The 14,390-nt window shown below is 42.4% G+C and overlaps 1 long non-coding RNA gene across 1 annotated transcript; it reads right to left on the bottom strand.

Annotated features, from left to right (window-relative positions):
- Window positions 1-3,596: 3,596 nt before the first annotated feature.
- On the bottom strand, window positions 3,597-11,688 carry LOC136764148 (uncharacterized). The gene is made up of 3 exons (XR_010821155.1): window positions 11,458-11,688; window positions 4,154-4,804; window positions 3,597-3,972 (listed from the first exon to the last, which is right to left on the bottom strand). It is a non-coding gene; the product is annotated as an uncharacterized LOC136764148 (long non-coding RNA).
- Between the last annotated feature and the right edge of the window lie 2,702 nt (window positions 11,689-14,390).

The following is a 14,390-nucleotide window of genomic DNA, read 5'->3' as shown; positions in this document are numbered from 1 at the left end:
GAATACAATAAAACATAGCCAACAATGTATACACTAGCCTCACTAAAGTGTACACTTGTAAACTTTAATTTTGGCTTCATGAATGGTATCTTGATTAATGCCTGAGCATGAATGTCCAAATCGATTTCTCCCTCATTTGGCAGCTAATGAATGTGACCTTGTGAAGGATCCACTCTCATCTCTAACCAACTGGGCACACGGTATATGTCCAACCCAACATCTCCACCATGTGACTTATATTTTTTGTGCAACGTGACATATATTTTGTGGTATATATTTTTTTTCAGAGTAACATATCTTTTCTGGTATAGGATATATCCACTTTGGTATACGTTTTTTTTTTCTGCTATATAAATATCTACTTTGGTATTTGAATTATTTTTTCTGCTGTATGAGACATACACTTTGGTATATGATTTCTTGGTTCTGTTATTTTTTAATTGAACGGCCCCTCATATGTTTTGTGAGGTTGGTTTGCGTTTCTTACTTAATTCATTTATCATTCCATGTGGACATTTAAGCCAGGTGTTGTGCCAGAAAGCCAGAGACCTTCACACTACAAACAGCACAGCAGCACTTTACAGGGGAGTGAGCAAGCAGGTACTGTGTGCGTTTTACAGCTGGTGGAAGAGAAGAGAAGACGGAGAAGAGCACAGTTTCATCCTTGGCATAGCCAGACACTGTTTAAGCCAAGTCATCTGAAGAAGGAGCCTAGCCACGGCTTTGGACCTGTGACCGGCAGACCTGTGTAGCGTATTGGTACTGGACCTCCTACAGCAGTGTCTTGACCGAGTTCCAGGGACATGAGATAAGTGCAGTGTGATATTTATAATATTTAGAGACAGAGACACATTGTCAGAGGCGATTTTAGGGTATGTGGGGGCCCCAGGCAAAATAATTTCTGACGGTGATGTCGCGCGGGGTGGGGGGGGGGGGATGCGGCACAGTTTTCAGAGTGGGGGGCGGGGGGTGGGGTGCGGCGGAGCGGGGGCCCCTCAGCCTGGGGCCCCAGACAATTGCCTAGGATGCCTACCCACATGCGACACCCCTGCACATCGTAATCAGAAGATTTTTATTGAGGACTTCAGTGGTTCTTCCCCAAGCTGAATCACTGCTCCCCTGAAAGTCTTGACTTTGATCTTTTGGGATTCCTGCATACATCATATTGTACCTTAGACTTACCTGGGGTTGCTTCTATTCCTGCTCGTCCTGTAGAGACATTAGGGACCTAGAAAGAAACTAAGTTAAAAGATTAATTAATGCTAAATGAGTTGTAACCTTTCACTGTTGTACTTTATTTACTATTACTATTGTCTGTGTTCAATTTAGGAATTTAGGAATTTTGTGAAGATCTGCAAAAGAGATGAAAAGTTTTTTAGTATTGGATTTTATGATTATTGCCCATTTTTTATTGAAGGCATTTCAGATTAGGTGTTATTAGCTCTTTTTACTCTAATTGTGATTTTCTATTTATTCTGTGTTTATTGTTATCAGGCAGCTACAGACTTAATGCCCTGTTCTGCCAGTTGTTACATTGTGTATTTTATACAACTTTGCTAAAATGCAATAACTGTTTTTGCAACTTACCTTTGAACTTATTGGTGTGCTCAGATCCAAAGGTCCTGTGCTGGGAGAGCATGGAGAGTTCCTCCACTCTGTTAAATCAAGGTGGCGTAGTCAGTGTACCAGACTTGGACTCTGATTGTTTGCGAGACTACTATACCAGGTGTAGTGCCTTTGTAAAAGGAACTTGGTTTTGTATACCAGCAGCTGCTGCTGAAACAGTCTCCCTGCTTTTATTAAGGTTGGTTCTCTGTGCTGTGATTTTAACTGTGATCTCCCTGTATTAAAGTGTAGAGCTGCTTCTGAAATGGTCTCCCTGCTTTCATGAATGTCCTGTCCCTGATCTGCCCTGCGTTGTGTTTGCAATCTACCCAGTCTGTGTGTCAGTACAGCTGTGCAATTGCTGGAACCCTTTGTACTTCACCTGATCCGAGCCTGCTGCATCATATCTCACTGCATGTTCAAGAGAGACTGACTGAGTGAATACTATAAGTGCAAAGAGAAAATTACTTTTATTGAGGGTGTGGGAAATCCTGAAGTGGGAAATCCTGATTTGTGCGGGTTTTATCAGCTTTTATTGTATTTTTACCATTTTATGTGTGTATTTTATGTTTTTTATTAGGGGAATTGCTATCCACAATCATTAAAGCCAATTCTAGTGCTCTTTAGCACCCCTGCCTGTAGCCAGTAGTGGTGGTACTGCAGCCAAAATCTGTAGGCAGAAATTTGCTATAAAACTGAAAATAGGCTAAAAGCATAGAGCACAAGAGGTGTCTAGAAAAGAGTAAGTGGGTTTGGGCGGTGGCTCAGCTACTCTTACAGTGGCTAGTCTGATTGATAGGGTGCTTTAGAGCCTAAATGTGTATCCCCTATATTTGACTTTTATTTTATATTAATGGTTTTAATATTTAAATATTTTATACTTTTAATTTGCAATCCCTTGTCCTTTTATTCCCTGATGTTTTAATAAACTTGTAAATATCAAACTTCCATTGTTTTACTGTAATTCCAGTGGCACACACTCTCACAAATGTTTTCCTTACCCATTAATTTCAGGAGTTCAGATAACCTGAATTGATGTATCTAGCAGAAAGTAAATAGCACCCCATTCACACTTGAATGGCCCAGGGCCACCTTAACCCATATGTGAATAGTGTCATAGTTTTGAGGCGGCCCAGGGCTGGGTGAAAAGTGTCAGTGCATGACACAACTCAAACCATGCCCCCAGAGACTCAAGTGTCAAACTGCTGTTTCAAAGGAAACACTGCTTCTCTGCATTGCAAAAGAAAATATATGCACCAAAAAAGTAAAGGTAATTAATTATAATGAAAACAATTCAAACTACTGTGTCAATGTAAATAAAGTGTGTAGGTGGTAAACTTTCGATTAATTTTTTTTTCATCTACAGAGTATGATTGAAGTCTGAAATTTAACAGAATGCAATTATCTGGTTTAAAATGGGACAACATAACTTATCAGAATTATGCACTAAAATGATTAATGTAACTGATGCAGGTTTCCATTGAAAACATTGCATTTTAAACTGGGACCAGCTGTTTACTATTCAATCTAATATGCAATTATATTGAGCTGACTGTAGTACAATTCAAAATGCTAGCATTGGAGGTAACAACTGGGACGATGCAGAAATTAAAGCACTGCTTACAATGTGGATGGAACTTACAGTTAAAAAAGTAGCCAAAGGAAGATGCATATGTGAACGCACTTACAGTAGGCCTCCTAAAACCTCAAATGTGAACGAGGGAGGCAAAGCAGGGAATGCTTTGTCACGGAACACTTCTGCTGGGGAAGGTGGAGCTCAGGTGTGAAAGTGGGGTGGCCCTCCTCCTAGACATCAGAATAGAACAGAGACACAGTTGGGAGTAACACAGTAACAATTTATTTCACAGTTATTTCTACACAGCACATTGGCAGTGCCAGCCCCTCTCTCTCCCAACCCTCTCTCTCTCGCTCTCTCTCTTTACCTTCCTCTCCCTCCCCCTCTCCTCTCTCTCTCCCTACTCCCCCATCCTCTCCCTATCTCCCTCCCAATCTCTCTTAATCTCTCCCTCTCTAGCGCTCTGTGTCCATCCCCTTGCAATTACTATTATTATTATTTATTATATGTATTTTTATGATGATGTAGGTATTAGCAGACACCCTGAGGACTTGCAAGAACAACCTAAAAAACACAGTCTGACAGCGTTCCAGTGTCCCAGGGAGGCAGAGGAGAGGGGGTGGGGGCAGAGTCACTGTGGGAGGCGCATCACAGTGTCCAATACTGTGCGGATGTGATCAATGCCTTTATCAACGTAGGGCCCCGCCCATGGTCGGATGTACTCCCCATAGACTCCCAAAGTGGCCTGCTGCACTTTCCACATCATAATCACTGAAGTCATCACCACCTCACTGAAACACAAAAAACACTTCTTAGACATGCTCAGTGACATGTATGCACTCACATGCTCACATAGACACTCAGGTACACGATGCATATGTAGGAGCAGAAGGAGTAGGAGGAGGAAGATGAAGAGGAGTGACAGGTGTTTAGCTGGTAATCTGATCACTTGCTGGTTAGCTGGTCACTCACTCAATATATTTGTGTTCTCCAAATATCCTCAGCAGTTTATACTTCAGCATGTCCAGCTCATCGCTCAGCTTTCTGGCCTCCTCCATCACACCACTCTCAGACACAGCCTTCACATAGGGCCCCAGAGTGTCCTGTAGCAGCTTGAACATGTGCAATAGCCTCTGAGACAAATCTGTGCTGAATGTCATTAAAATTCTGCTCCAGCTCTAGGTCAGGCTTGGGCAGCTTGCCCGGGGAGAAGTGCGCATCGACAGGGAGAGAAACGCACACTGGAGACACACCCAAACACACATACAGTCACATTAACACAACACAGTACAGTGCAGTGCTAAACCAAATGTTACTATACTGAATTATTCTGTGCTGTACTTTAGCTCTCCGGGACTATGGCTGATTTGAATGAATTACTTAATCTTAATTAAATAGAGAATTGATCAGTATGTAGCCCATGGGACTGGCATCCTGTCCTGGGTGTATTCCTGCCTTGATTGGCTCCAGCTTCCCCGCGACCCTCACCAGGATAAGCAGTTTCGAAGTTTAATAGATGGATGGATGTAGCCAATGGAATTGTCTTGGGAATTATCTGGTGGCGGGGGGGTTCTCACCTTGAAGTGCCAGGAGAAGAGCTACTTTCACCAACTTCATAGACATCTGGAGAGAGAGAGAGAGAGAGAGAGAGAGAGAGAGAGAGAGAGAGACATAATCAAGCAAATAACTGAAAAATCTTTGCATGCTTCATTGATAATAAACAAAACAACAACATTTGACGCAATCTGGTATGTGGGCCTATATTACAAACTTCTCCAAAGTGGTGTAGGGGGAAAGTATATGATGTAATTAAATAATTTGTGATTCAGTGTTACAGATAAATCACTTGGGCTTTGCAGTGTGTTTTTCAGTATCTATTATCTTTATTTCAGTGAACATCAAGAACAGAAAGGCCCTCTCCTCTGAGAGTTTTGTTAGTTTTAACACTATTGCGACACAGGATCGTTGTGAAAGAAAAACAACTAACTAAAATATTAAACAAGGAAAACTGGGTAGCTCCAACAACAGAGGTGCTCTGGGCAGGGTTAGGGTGGAGATTACAGTCCCTCTTTGGTCTGAACAGCTACTACAAGAGGGAGAGAAGGACAGTTTAAATAGCACAGCTGCTATATCACATGGTATCGGCGGTGAACTCATTGCTGGCCGCAATGAACTTGAAGCTTGCCGATGCGACTCAGTTGAGGACACAGCTAGAGCTAATGAGCAGCAGAGCGGCGTGCGCCATCACCAACCGTGCAGTGACAGACAGCGCCCTGTCACATCAGTGTATCTGGAAAATAAGTGTGGAGTAAAACTTGGTAACAAAATAACTGAGTTCTTCACTCAAGGGCACAGAGTTAGTCAGGGCTGCAGTCTGAGTCCAACGCTGCTTAATATCTACATTAATGAGTTAGCAGTGTTGTTGGAGCTGTCTACAGCCCCTGGTCTCACTCGACACAAACGACTTTGATTAAATAAGGATGGCCCCCCTAAATTGGCCCTGTGACCTGACTTACCCACCCCGTTGAAAAAGTTCTGGAAACACCACTGCTCAGTCAGCAAGACTACAATAAATGGGAAAAACACCCAGTAGAAACTCTGCATTCAGAACTTTGTAAAATCAGATTACAAGAACAAAAAACACTTTGTACACAATCAGGCAGATATCCGTTGCTCATCAATATTCAAAAAAGAGCACTAAAATGTCTAAATGACCTAAATAGTAGGTTTATCACATTATTTTGTATCTTGCACTTCACTGTTCATTTTTAATATTGTTCTTTCTCTGTTGCATTATTATTATTTGCTTTATTATTATCTTTATTATAGATCTTGTTCTTTCTTGGTTTCTTTATTATGCAGGCTTCTTGTTCTTCTTCTTCTCATTTCTGACCACTTTTTGTAAACACATCTCCTCCTAACATTTTTCAGCCTTCAAGATGTCACTTGAAACACTTCCTGTACTATATCTGAATATTTATGCTATTGTTTTTGGTGCTGATTGGTGGTCCAGATTTGCCTCTCCTTCGAGGTCAATTGTTTTTGTATTCTAAGCTCACAGATTCGAAATACCAACCATGTTTGACCTTTGACCCTTCCTTTAGGGTTCAAAGGTCAAATTCATGATTTCCCCCCCCCCTTATATCTGCTTTCAGATTGAAGATGGAGTCCCATTTACTGTTGAATGTATGGACACCATGAGTCTTCTTTTTGAAAATGCCCATGATTGTGACCTTTGACTTCATGTTTCAGGTCAAATGCAAGATTTTACCACTTTTAGCTTTATAACGCCTCACAGAGAGGAGATAGACCCACTGTCTATACAGAACACATATAGGAAACCATATATTGGCTTTCAAAATATGACCCCTCCAGGTCAAATTCACTATTAGTATTAAAAAACTATTTTTTTCTCCTAGAAGCAAGGATCAAAGCTGTTATCTGACTGCAGATTTGTAATGAACATTATATGTTTACAGCTAAAATAGTTCAAGAAACTCGATCTTGAACTTTGACCCTCTCCTTAAAGGTCAGTCAATACTTCAAAGTATTTATATTGTCCTAAGAGTGTAGATAGGCTTATGATTGCTATAGAACTGAAATAGGAACTCATATGTGGTCTGGTCAAAAATGTCCTCCACTGTGACCTTTAACATTTCCTTAAGGTCAAAGTGAGAACTGGGTCACAGTGCAGTTAGGCTTATAGTTATTATGGAACACATATAGGAACCCATGTGTGATCTTTCTGAAAATACCCTTTCTGATTACCTTTGACCTTCCTATAAGGTCAAATGCAAAATGTTCTCATAAATCCTTCCAAGGAAAAGGTATGAAGCTGGTTTAAAGCTACAATTTTTTTAAGGTGTTTAACATGCTTATATTCATCATAGACTCTTTTAAACAATCTCACAATGGCTGTTTTACAAAGCAGATTAAGTTTCTAGAAACTTCTAAATCTAAATCACCATTTCGTTCACAAAGAAAAAAAAATCCAGCCCAGTTGCATCTTTGGTAAATGTCACAAATAAAACAAATTAATAAAATAAAATAATGGGCCCTTGGTTTTATTCTACCACAATTTGTGGAATGGAAATTAAGAGAAAGACAAGGTGTCCTCTGATCCAATTGCCAGCATGCTGTTTATGTCATTTTGTTGAGTTGACTCACCACCATAGATCGAAGTGGTGGATAACTTGATGACACTTTCAATAAAGCAAAAAAGACCTGACCTTCGAGAATTTTCGATTCAATTGCACACAGTGCTCACACAACTCTGCTGGGTCAGCAGAGAATCATACAGTTAAACAATCCTATGAGATTTTGCTGTAGTCTTGTACGTTCACAAATTACTGTTTTGCTAATACTTTGTTTAGCGATTATTCTAAATAGAACTTTCCCAATTCCTCTGTTTACTCTTTTCTTTTCCATGTAGTCTCAGAGATCTCTCAAACATAGAGTTTAAGCGTAACCCTCAACGTTGTGTTTGACCTTGAATGAAGGCAGGACTTGACTAAATAATTTACTGTGCCAAAACTATTAACTGCTTAAATGACATGAATCTTCCAATGACCATCTAAAATCAGTTTTAGGTATGTGTTGCAATTCTTTTACATTAAAACACCACTCAGATTTGTATTATTATATATATACATACACATATTGTAACAGTAACCCTTTTGGGTTCAAAGCAAGGTGTCACACACCAAGTGTCAGGTAACATGCAATAAGAACATATACATATATATTTGTACTTGTATGTGCATCATCAGTGCCTGAAATTCCAAACCTGCATGGGACAAGGGGGTGATAGTGAGGTCCCCTTCCTCACAGTAATAGAATATGGAGTGTTATAGTCAGGGTGTGTTTTCTAGTGAGATGCTGGGGGGGAGTTCCTGTTGTCACCTGGAAACACCACCAATCTCTCCCCCATTACCCACAACTGACCGACACGGAGAAACTAAAAATTGTCCTGGGAGAAGGACACACAGCCCTACTAGTGGCTAAATATGTAGCAGCCTGTCCCAGCCTGAGGGGCCACAATGAGCTTGGGATTTTGTCCCACGCCTCTTTGCAGATCCTCTCCAAGTCATTAAGGTTTCGAGGCTGATGTTTGGCAACTCGAACCTTCAGCTCCCTCCACAGATTTTCTATGGGATTAAGGTCTGGAGACTGGCTAGGCCACTCCAGGACCTTAATGTGCTTCTTCTTGAGCCACTCCTTTGTTGCCTTGGCTGTGTGTTTTGGGTCATTGTCATGCTGGAATACCCATCCACGACCCATTTTCACCCAAGATTTGACGGTATATGGCCCCGTCCATCGTCCCTTTGATGCAGTGCAGTTGTCCTGTCCCCTTAGCAGAAAAACACCCCCAAAGCATAATGTTTCCACCTCCATGTTTGACGGTGGGGATGGTGTTCTTGGGGTCATTCCTCTTCCTCCAAACACGGCGAGTTGAGTTGATGCCAAAGAGCTCGAATTTGGTCTCATCTGACCACAACACTTTCACCCAGTTCTCCTCTGAATCATTCAGATGTTCATTGGCAAACTTCAGACGGGCGTGTATATGTGCTTTCTTGAACAGGGGGACCTTGCGGGTGCTGCAGGATTTCAGTCCTTCACGGCGTAGTGTGTTACCAATTGTTTTCTTGGTGACTGTGGTCCCAGCTGCCTTGAGATCTTTAACAAGATCCTCCCGTGTAGTTCTGGTCTGATTCCTCACCATTCTCATGATCATTGAAAAATGAGGTGAGATCTTGCATGGAGACCCAAACCGAGGGAGACTGACAGTAATTTTGTGTTTCTTCCATTTGCGAACAATAGCACCAACTGTTGTCACCTTCTCACCAAGCTGCTTGGCGATGGTCTTATAGACCATTCCAGCCTTGTGTAGGTCTACAATCTTGTCCCTGACATCCTTGGACAGCTCTTTGGTCTTGGCCATGGTGGAGAGTTTGGAATCTGATTGATTAATTGCTTCTGTGGACAGGTGTCTTTTATACAGGTAACGAGCTGAGATTAGGAGCACTCCGTTTAAGAGAGTACTCCTAATCTCAGCTCATTACCTGTATAAAAGACACCTGGGAGCCAGAAATCTTGCTGATTGATAGGGGATCAAATACTTATTTCCCTCATTAACTTGCAAATCAATTTATATGGATTTTTTTGTTGTTATTCTGTCTCTCACTGTTAAAATACACCTACCATTACAATTATAGACTGATAATTTCTTTGTCAGTGGGCAAATGTACAAAATCAGCAGGGGATCAAATACTTTTTTCCCTCACTGTATAATACAAACTTCTCCAAAGTGGTGTATCACAAATCACTTGTGCTTTGCGGTGGGTTTTTCAGTATGTATTGTCTTTATTTCAGTGAACTAGGTAAAGTCAGGAACAGGAAGGTCCTCTCCTCTGAGAGTTACGTTAGTTTTACCACTATAGCGGCACAGGGTCAAAGAAAAACTACTAACTAAAATATGAAACGAAGAAAACTGGGTAACTACAACAACAAGAGGTGCCCTGGGCAGGGTAAGTCTGAGTCTAATGCTGTTTAATATCTACATTAATGAGTTAGTGTTGGTGTTGGAGCCATCTGCAGCCCCTGGTCTCGCTGAACACCAATTACAAAAAATTGTCAAATTCCTGCTCTATGCAGATGACCCGGTGCTGTTGTCACCCATAGAACAGGGGCTTCAGCTGAACCTGTCCCTGCTGGACCTGGGCCCTGGCAGAAAACATGAACAAAACCATGATCTTCCAAAAAAATGGCCAGATGTCAGGAAAGCAGATACTGTTTCACATTAGGCAACACTGCCCTAGAACACAGCACACAGAACACATACTTAGGCCTGAAAATCAGTGTTTCAGGGAGCTTCAGTGAATGAACTCAAAGAAAAAGCCAGAAGAGCCTTCTATGCCATTAGGCGAAAATTGTACAAAAGTAATATACCCATTGGAATGTGGTATAAAATATTCGATAGTGTGATCCAGCCCATTGCGCTGTAGGGAAGTGAAGTGTGGGGTACACTCAGTCAGCAAGGCTGCACTAAATGGGAAAAACACCCAGTAGAAACCCTGCAAAACAGATTACAAGTACAAAGAAACACTTTGTACACAATCAGGCAGATATCTGTTGCTCATCAATATTCACAAATGAATGCATTTATCCCATTATTTTGTGTTTTGCACTTCACTGTTTATGTTTTATTACTTATGGGTGTTTACACTTGTTCATTATTATCATTTCTAATTGATTTTGTTGCTGGTGTGGTTTTCTTTATGCATTGTTTAATTTATTATTCACTTGAGGTGTACCACCTGAAGATGAATACTGGCACTGATTGGGGTGCTGCCAACACTACAAACTATTGACTTTACACCTGCACTTATCTCCCTCTTCCAAGGAACAAAAGGGGCAGGGCAGCATGGGGAGGAAGGCGAGCTAAATGGGCAAAACACCCAGAGCTCAGCCCAGAGAAGAGTCCCCTCAGGCAGCTTGCCCTGAAGCTCACAACACTAAACAGTACAGGACCAGTACAGGCTCAGTGACCACAGCCTGGCCAGAGAAACTGGCCGAAACAGGCAGATCATGCTGCTCAGAGAGGACCGGCGCTATGGTCACTGAGACAGGAGAGGTGGACACAGAGATGCACTGTCTCCTGAACTGCAACAAATATGCACCAATAAGGGAGACTTTTACTCAAACAATCACCCATCCTCTCCTCCATTACACACAACTGACCGACACAGAGAAACAAAAAAATGTCCTGGGAGAAGGACACACAGCCCCACTGGTGGCAAAATATGTAGCAGCCTGTCCCAGCTTGAGGGGCCACAGTGAGCCCTCGGCAGAAAAGTGAGGGAGAAAGTAAGGGAATGAGATAGAGAGATGGACAGGGGGAGGGAGGAGTAGGGACAAAGTGAGGGAGCCCAATGAAGACACACAGAGAAGAGAAGCAGGGCACTAACTGGGGAAAGGAAGGGGATGCCAGAGAGAGAGATGCAGACAGGAAGATAGAGAGACATACAGAAAATGTGAGTGTGATACACATGTAGCAACAGGTATACAAGCAGAGAGAGAGATATGCATACGAAGAGACAGATCATGAAAATAAAATGGACACAGCCAGAGAAACGGATAGACGACAACTGAGTCACAGACAGATATTAATTAATATTAGTAATTCACAGTCATCAATCACATACAATCAAAAATTAATTCCATGAAAACACAAACACATAGATCACAGTCCTAATGATCTACAGTTTAATATGTACCTTGGAATCTCTGTCCCAGCGGTCAGTTCAGTGCGGTCGTTGGCAGTCAGTATGGTAGCGCTGTGTTGGCCCTTTTGAGGGGTCCATATCCCAACATGCTGATATAACACACAGACACATGAACACGCACACACAACGACAAACACACTCTCTCTCACACACACACCTTTTCCTAATCCAACCAATTCAGCAGTTGGAACAACCCCAATACACATGTGCAGTAAAAGGTAAATAGAGTTTATTTTGGCCCAGACTGGCTTGGCTGAGGGAATGATGCCCTGGCCATGAGGACGAGGCCAACACAACCCCCTCACTGGGTGGAATGACCAATGGAGCTGCTGCAGGAGGTGGAGTCTGGGAGTGGAGGAGGGAGACAAAGCAGGGAATGCTGGGAAAGCAAAGGCAGAGCTCAGGCTTCAGGTCCACACCTTCTGCAACAATTTGTGGTTAGGCCAGGGCAGCTTGTATAATGCCAGCCTGCCACACAGCAAACACTGCTTAGACAGACAGACACACACACACACACACATTCTAAATGTGTGGGAGCAGACTGAGCAGACTTTGTTCTCCTCACTCACCTCCTTCCTTGATTCTCACTGTCCTCTCATGTCTCGTCCTGCCCGTCCCTCCCCTCCTCACCCTTGGCTCTCTGCTGTTCTCCGTTTAACCCAAACTAGTCTGCGTCCTGCCGAACAGAAGTGGAAAACTCACAGCTGCCCTCGAAGTCTACCGCTCTCTACTGTTCACATTCTCCTCCTCACTCACCTCAGCCAAGAAGTCTTACTTCCAATCACTCTTCGAATCCACTGTCAACAACTCTTCTCCACCTTCTCCTCCCTCCTTGCCCCCCCTCCCCCTCCTCCTCCCTCATCACTCACTGCTGATGATTTTGCCTCCTTCTTCTCCTCCAAGATTGCAGACATCTGCAGGCTCTTCAATACTTCACCCACCTCTCCCATCACACCCAAACCTCCCTCCGATCAAGCTTCCTTTTCTTCACTCTCACCCCTCTCAGAGGCTGAAGTTTCTGGTCTCCTCCTACGTCAAAAATCTACAATGTGTGCCCTGGATCCTCTCCCTTCTCATCTCTTCCAAGCGACCGCTCCTGATCTTCTCCCCTTCATCTCATCCCTCCTCAACTCCTCACTCCTCTCTGGCTGTTTCCCCTCTGCATTTAAACAAGCTGCTGTCATCCCACTGCTCAAGAAACCAACCCTTGACACCACTTCTCCTCAGAACTACCCCCCTGTTAGTTACAAAAAAACTTGATTGAACTTGAATTAAACTTATGAAAATTTGGATTTTTCAGAAAATAACTATATACAGTCCACGAATTGTCCATTTTGTTTTCTTTTTATATATATTTTTGAATTAAAGCTGAGCATCGTCAGATGGTTCACCGTGTGCTCTTTCATGGATTGTCTTTGAGCTGTAAAAACCTGCCCATGTGCCGAAACGTTTCGCTCAGCAGTTGGGGACAACAGACTCCTGTTGGATATTGCTTTGCAGACACGTTTTTTGCTTTTTTTTTAGACATGCATTTTGGGATTGTGTTAATTTAGTGTATGCGCTCCCGCTTAGAATTCAAAAGTTACATGACAAGAATGACGGTTCAAAGTCACATGAGCACAAGGGCTACTCTAGGCTGCACTGCTGTACACAGTATGTATGTAATTACTGTGACTGCAGAGCTTGTAGGTAAAGCGTGTTAATATGAAATAACATATGTAGCGGTCTCAGCGCACTGCATGTTTTGCACCGATTACTTTGGTTAAATAAACATCACATTTGCACGTTTTAATTTGTGTTCTTCCCCGTGTAGTGTATGTTTTAATTGAATAATTGATTAGGAGTACTTAAAGCCCCTGTGTTGCCAGCTACGGGTGGCCGTTCCTGGGACAGGGCTGGTGAGAGGACGGTCCAAGCAGAGGCAGCGGGCAAAGGAAAAGGCTTTGGTTTTAGAGTCCCCACTGCCGATCCTCTGGCCTGGTCTGCTCGCTGGTTGTTTGTGTATTTTTAAAACATTTTAAATCCTGTATTTGAATTGATTTAAATTAACAAAAACCTGTACATTTTAAATAAAATAAATAATGTATTGTGAAAACCTTCTGGCGGCTACCTCCCAACGCCGCTCCACTCATTCGCACCCATAGCAGCCCTGACGAGGTCCTGGGCGCTACATATATATAAATGGAAATAAAGAAAATAAAAATAGAAAAAAATCACGGTGTTTGGCTAATTTCACGATTTCCGCACAGTCCGATTTTCTCAGGGCCTTGGACATAAATAAAAAATTACCTCAAAAAAAAAAAAGTTCCAACAGGGCTTTTGCGCTGCGCACAATATGCCGGCTGTGATTGGAGTGGCTGATGTAGTCCGATGTGGTTTTGTGGTGGAGGGTCATATCACTTTGTTAGCTAGCCAACTGCCAGTTGCCATCCAAACGATGATAATGATTAGCTAGGAGTTAACTACAATATTTTGCCAGTTGTAAGCTAATGAGTTTTGATAGTATTGTATTTAAATATATATAGTTTTTGAATGTTTACTGTGTAATATAGTATTTTCTGTGTTTGGCATCAGTGTTTTTTCTTACCTAAACTGTTTATTAGTTATTCCTGTTATTGTGCACAATGCGCTATTTACATTTGTATGTATTACTAAATTTAGATCAGTGTACATTCAAGTGCAATACATGCTCTCTACTTTTACATTTTCTCTCTCCGCCATAAAGATGGGCACCACTACAACGTTTTGCGGAGAGGTGGGGCCCTCCACAATCATATCTCACCGATGGCCCCCAAAAGGCTATGGCCAGCACTGGGAGCAAGAGTAGGAGCAGGACGAGAAAGAGGATGAAGTTGAAGAGGAGCAAGAGGTCAGGGGTCAGTGGGTCAGGTGGTTAGCTGATCAGTGGTCACTCACATTATGTA

Source organism: Amia ocellicauda, chromosome 12, assembly GCF_036373705.1.
Source record: "Amia ocellicauda isolate fAmiCal2 chromosome 12, fAmiCal2.hap1, whole genome shotgun sequence".
NCBI classification, from domain to species: Eukaryota; Metazoa; Chordata; class Actinopteri; order Amiiformes; family Amiidae; genus Amia; species Amia ocellicauda.
This window is presented reverse-complemented; position numbering and strand designations above follow the sequence as displayed.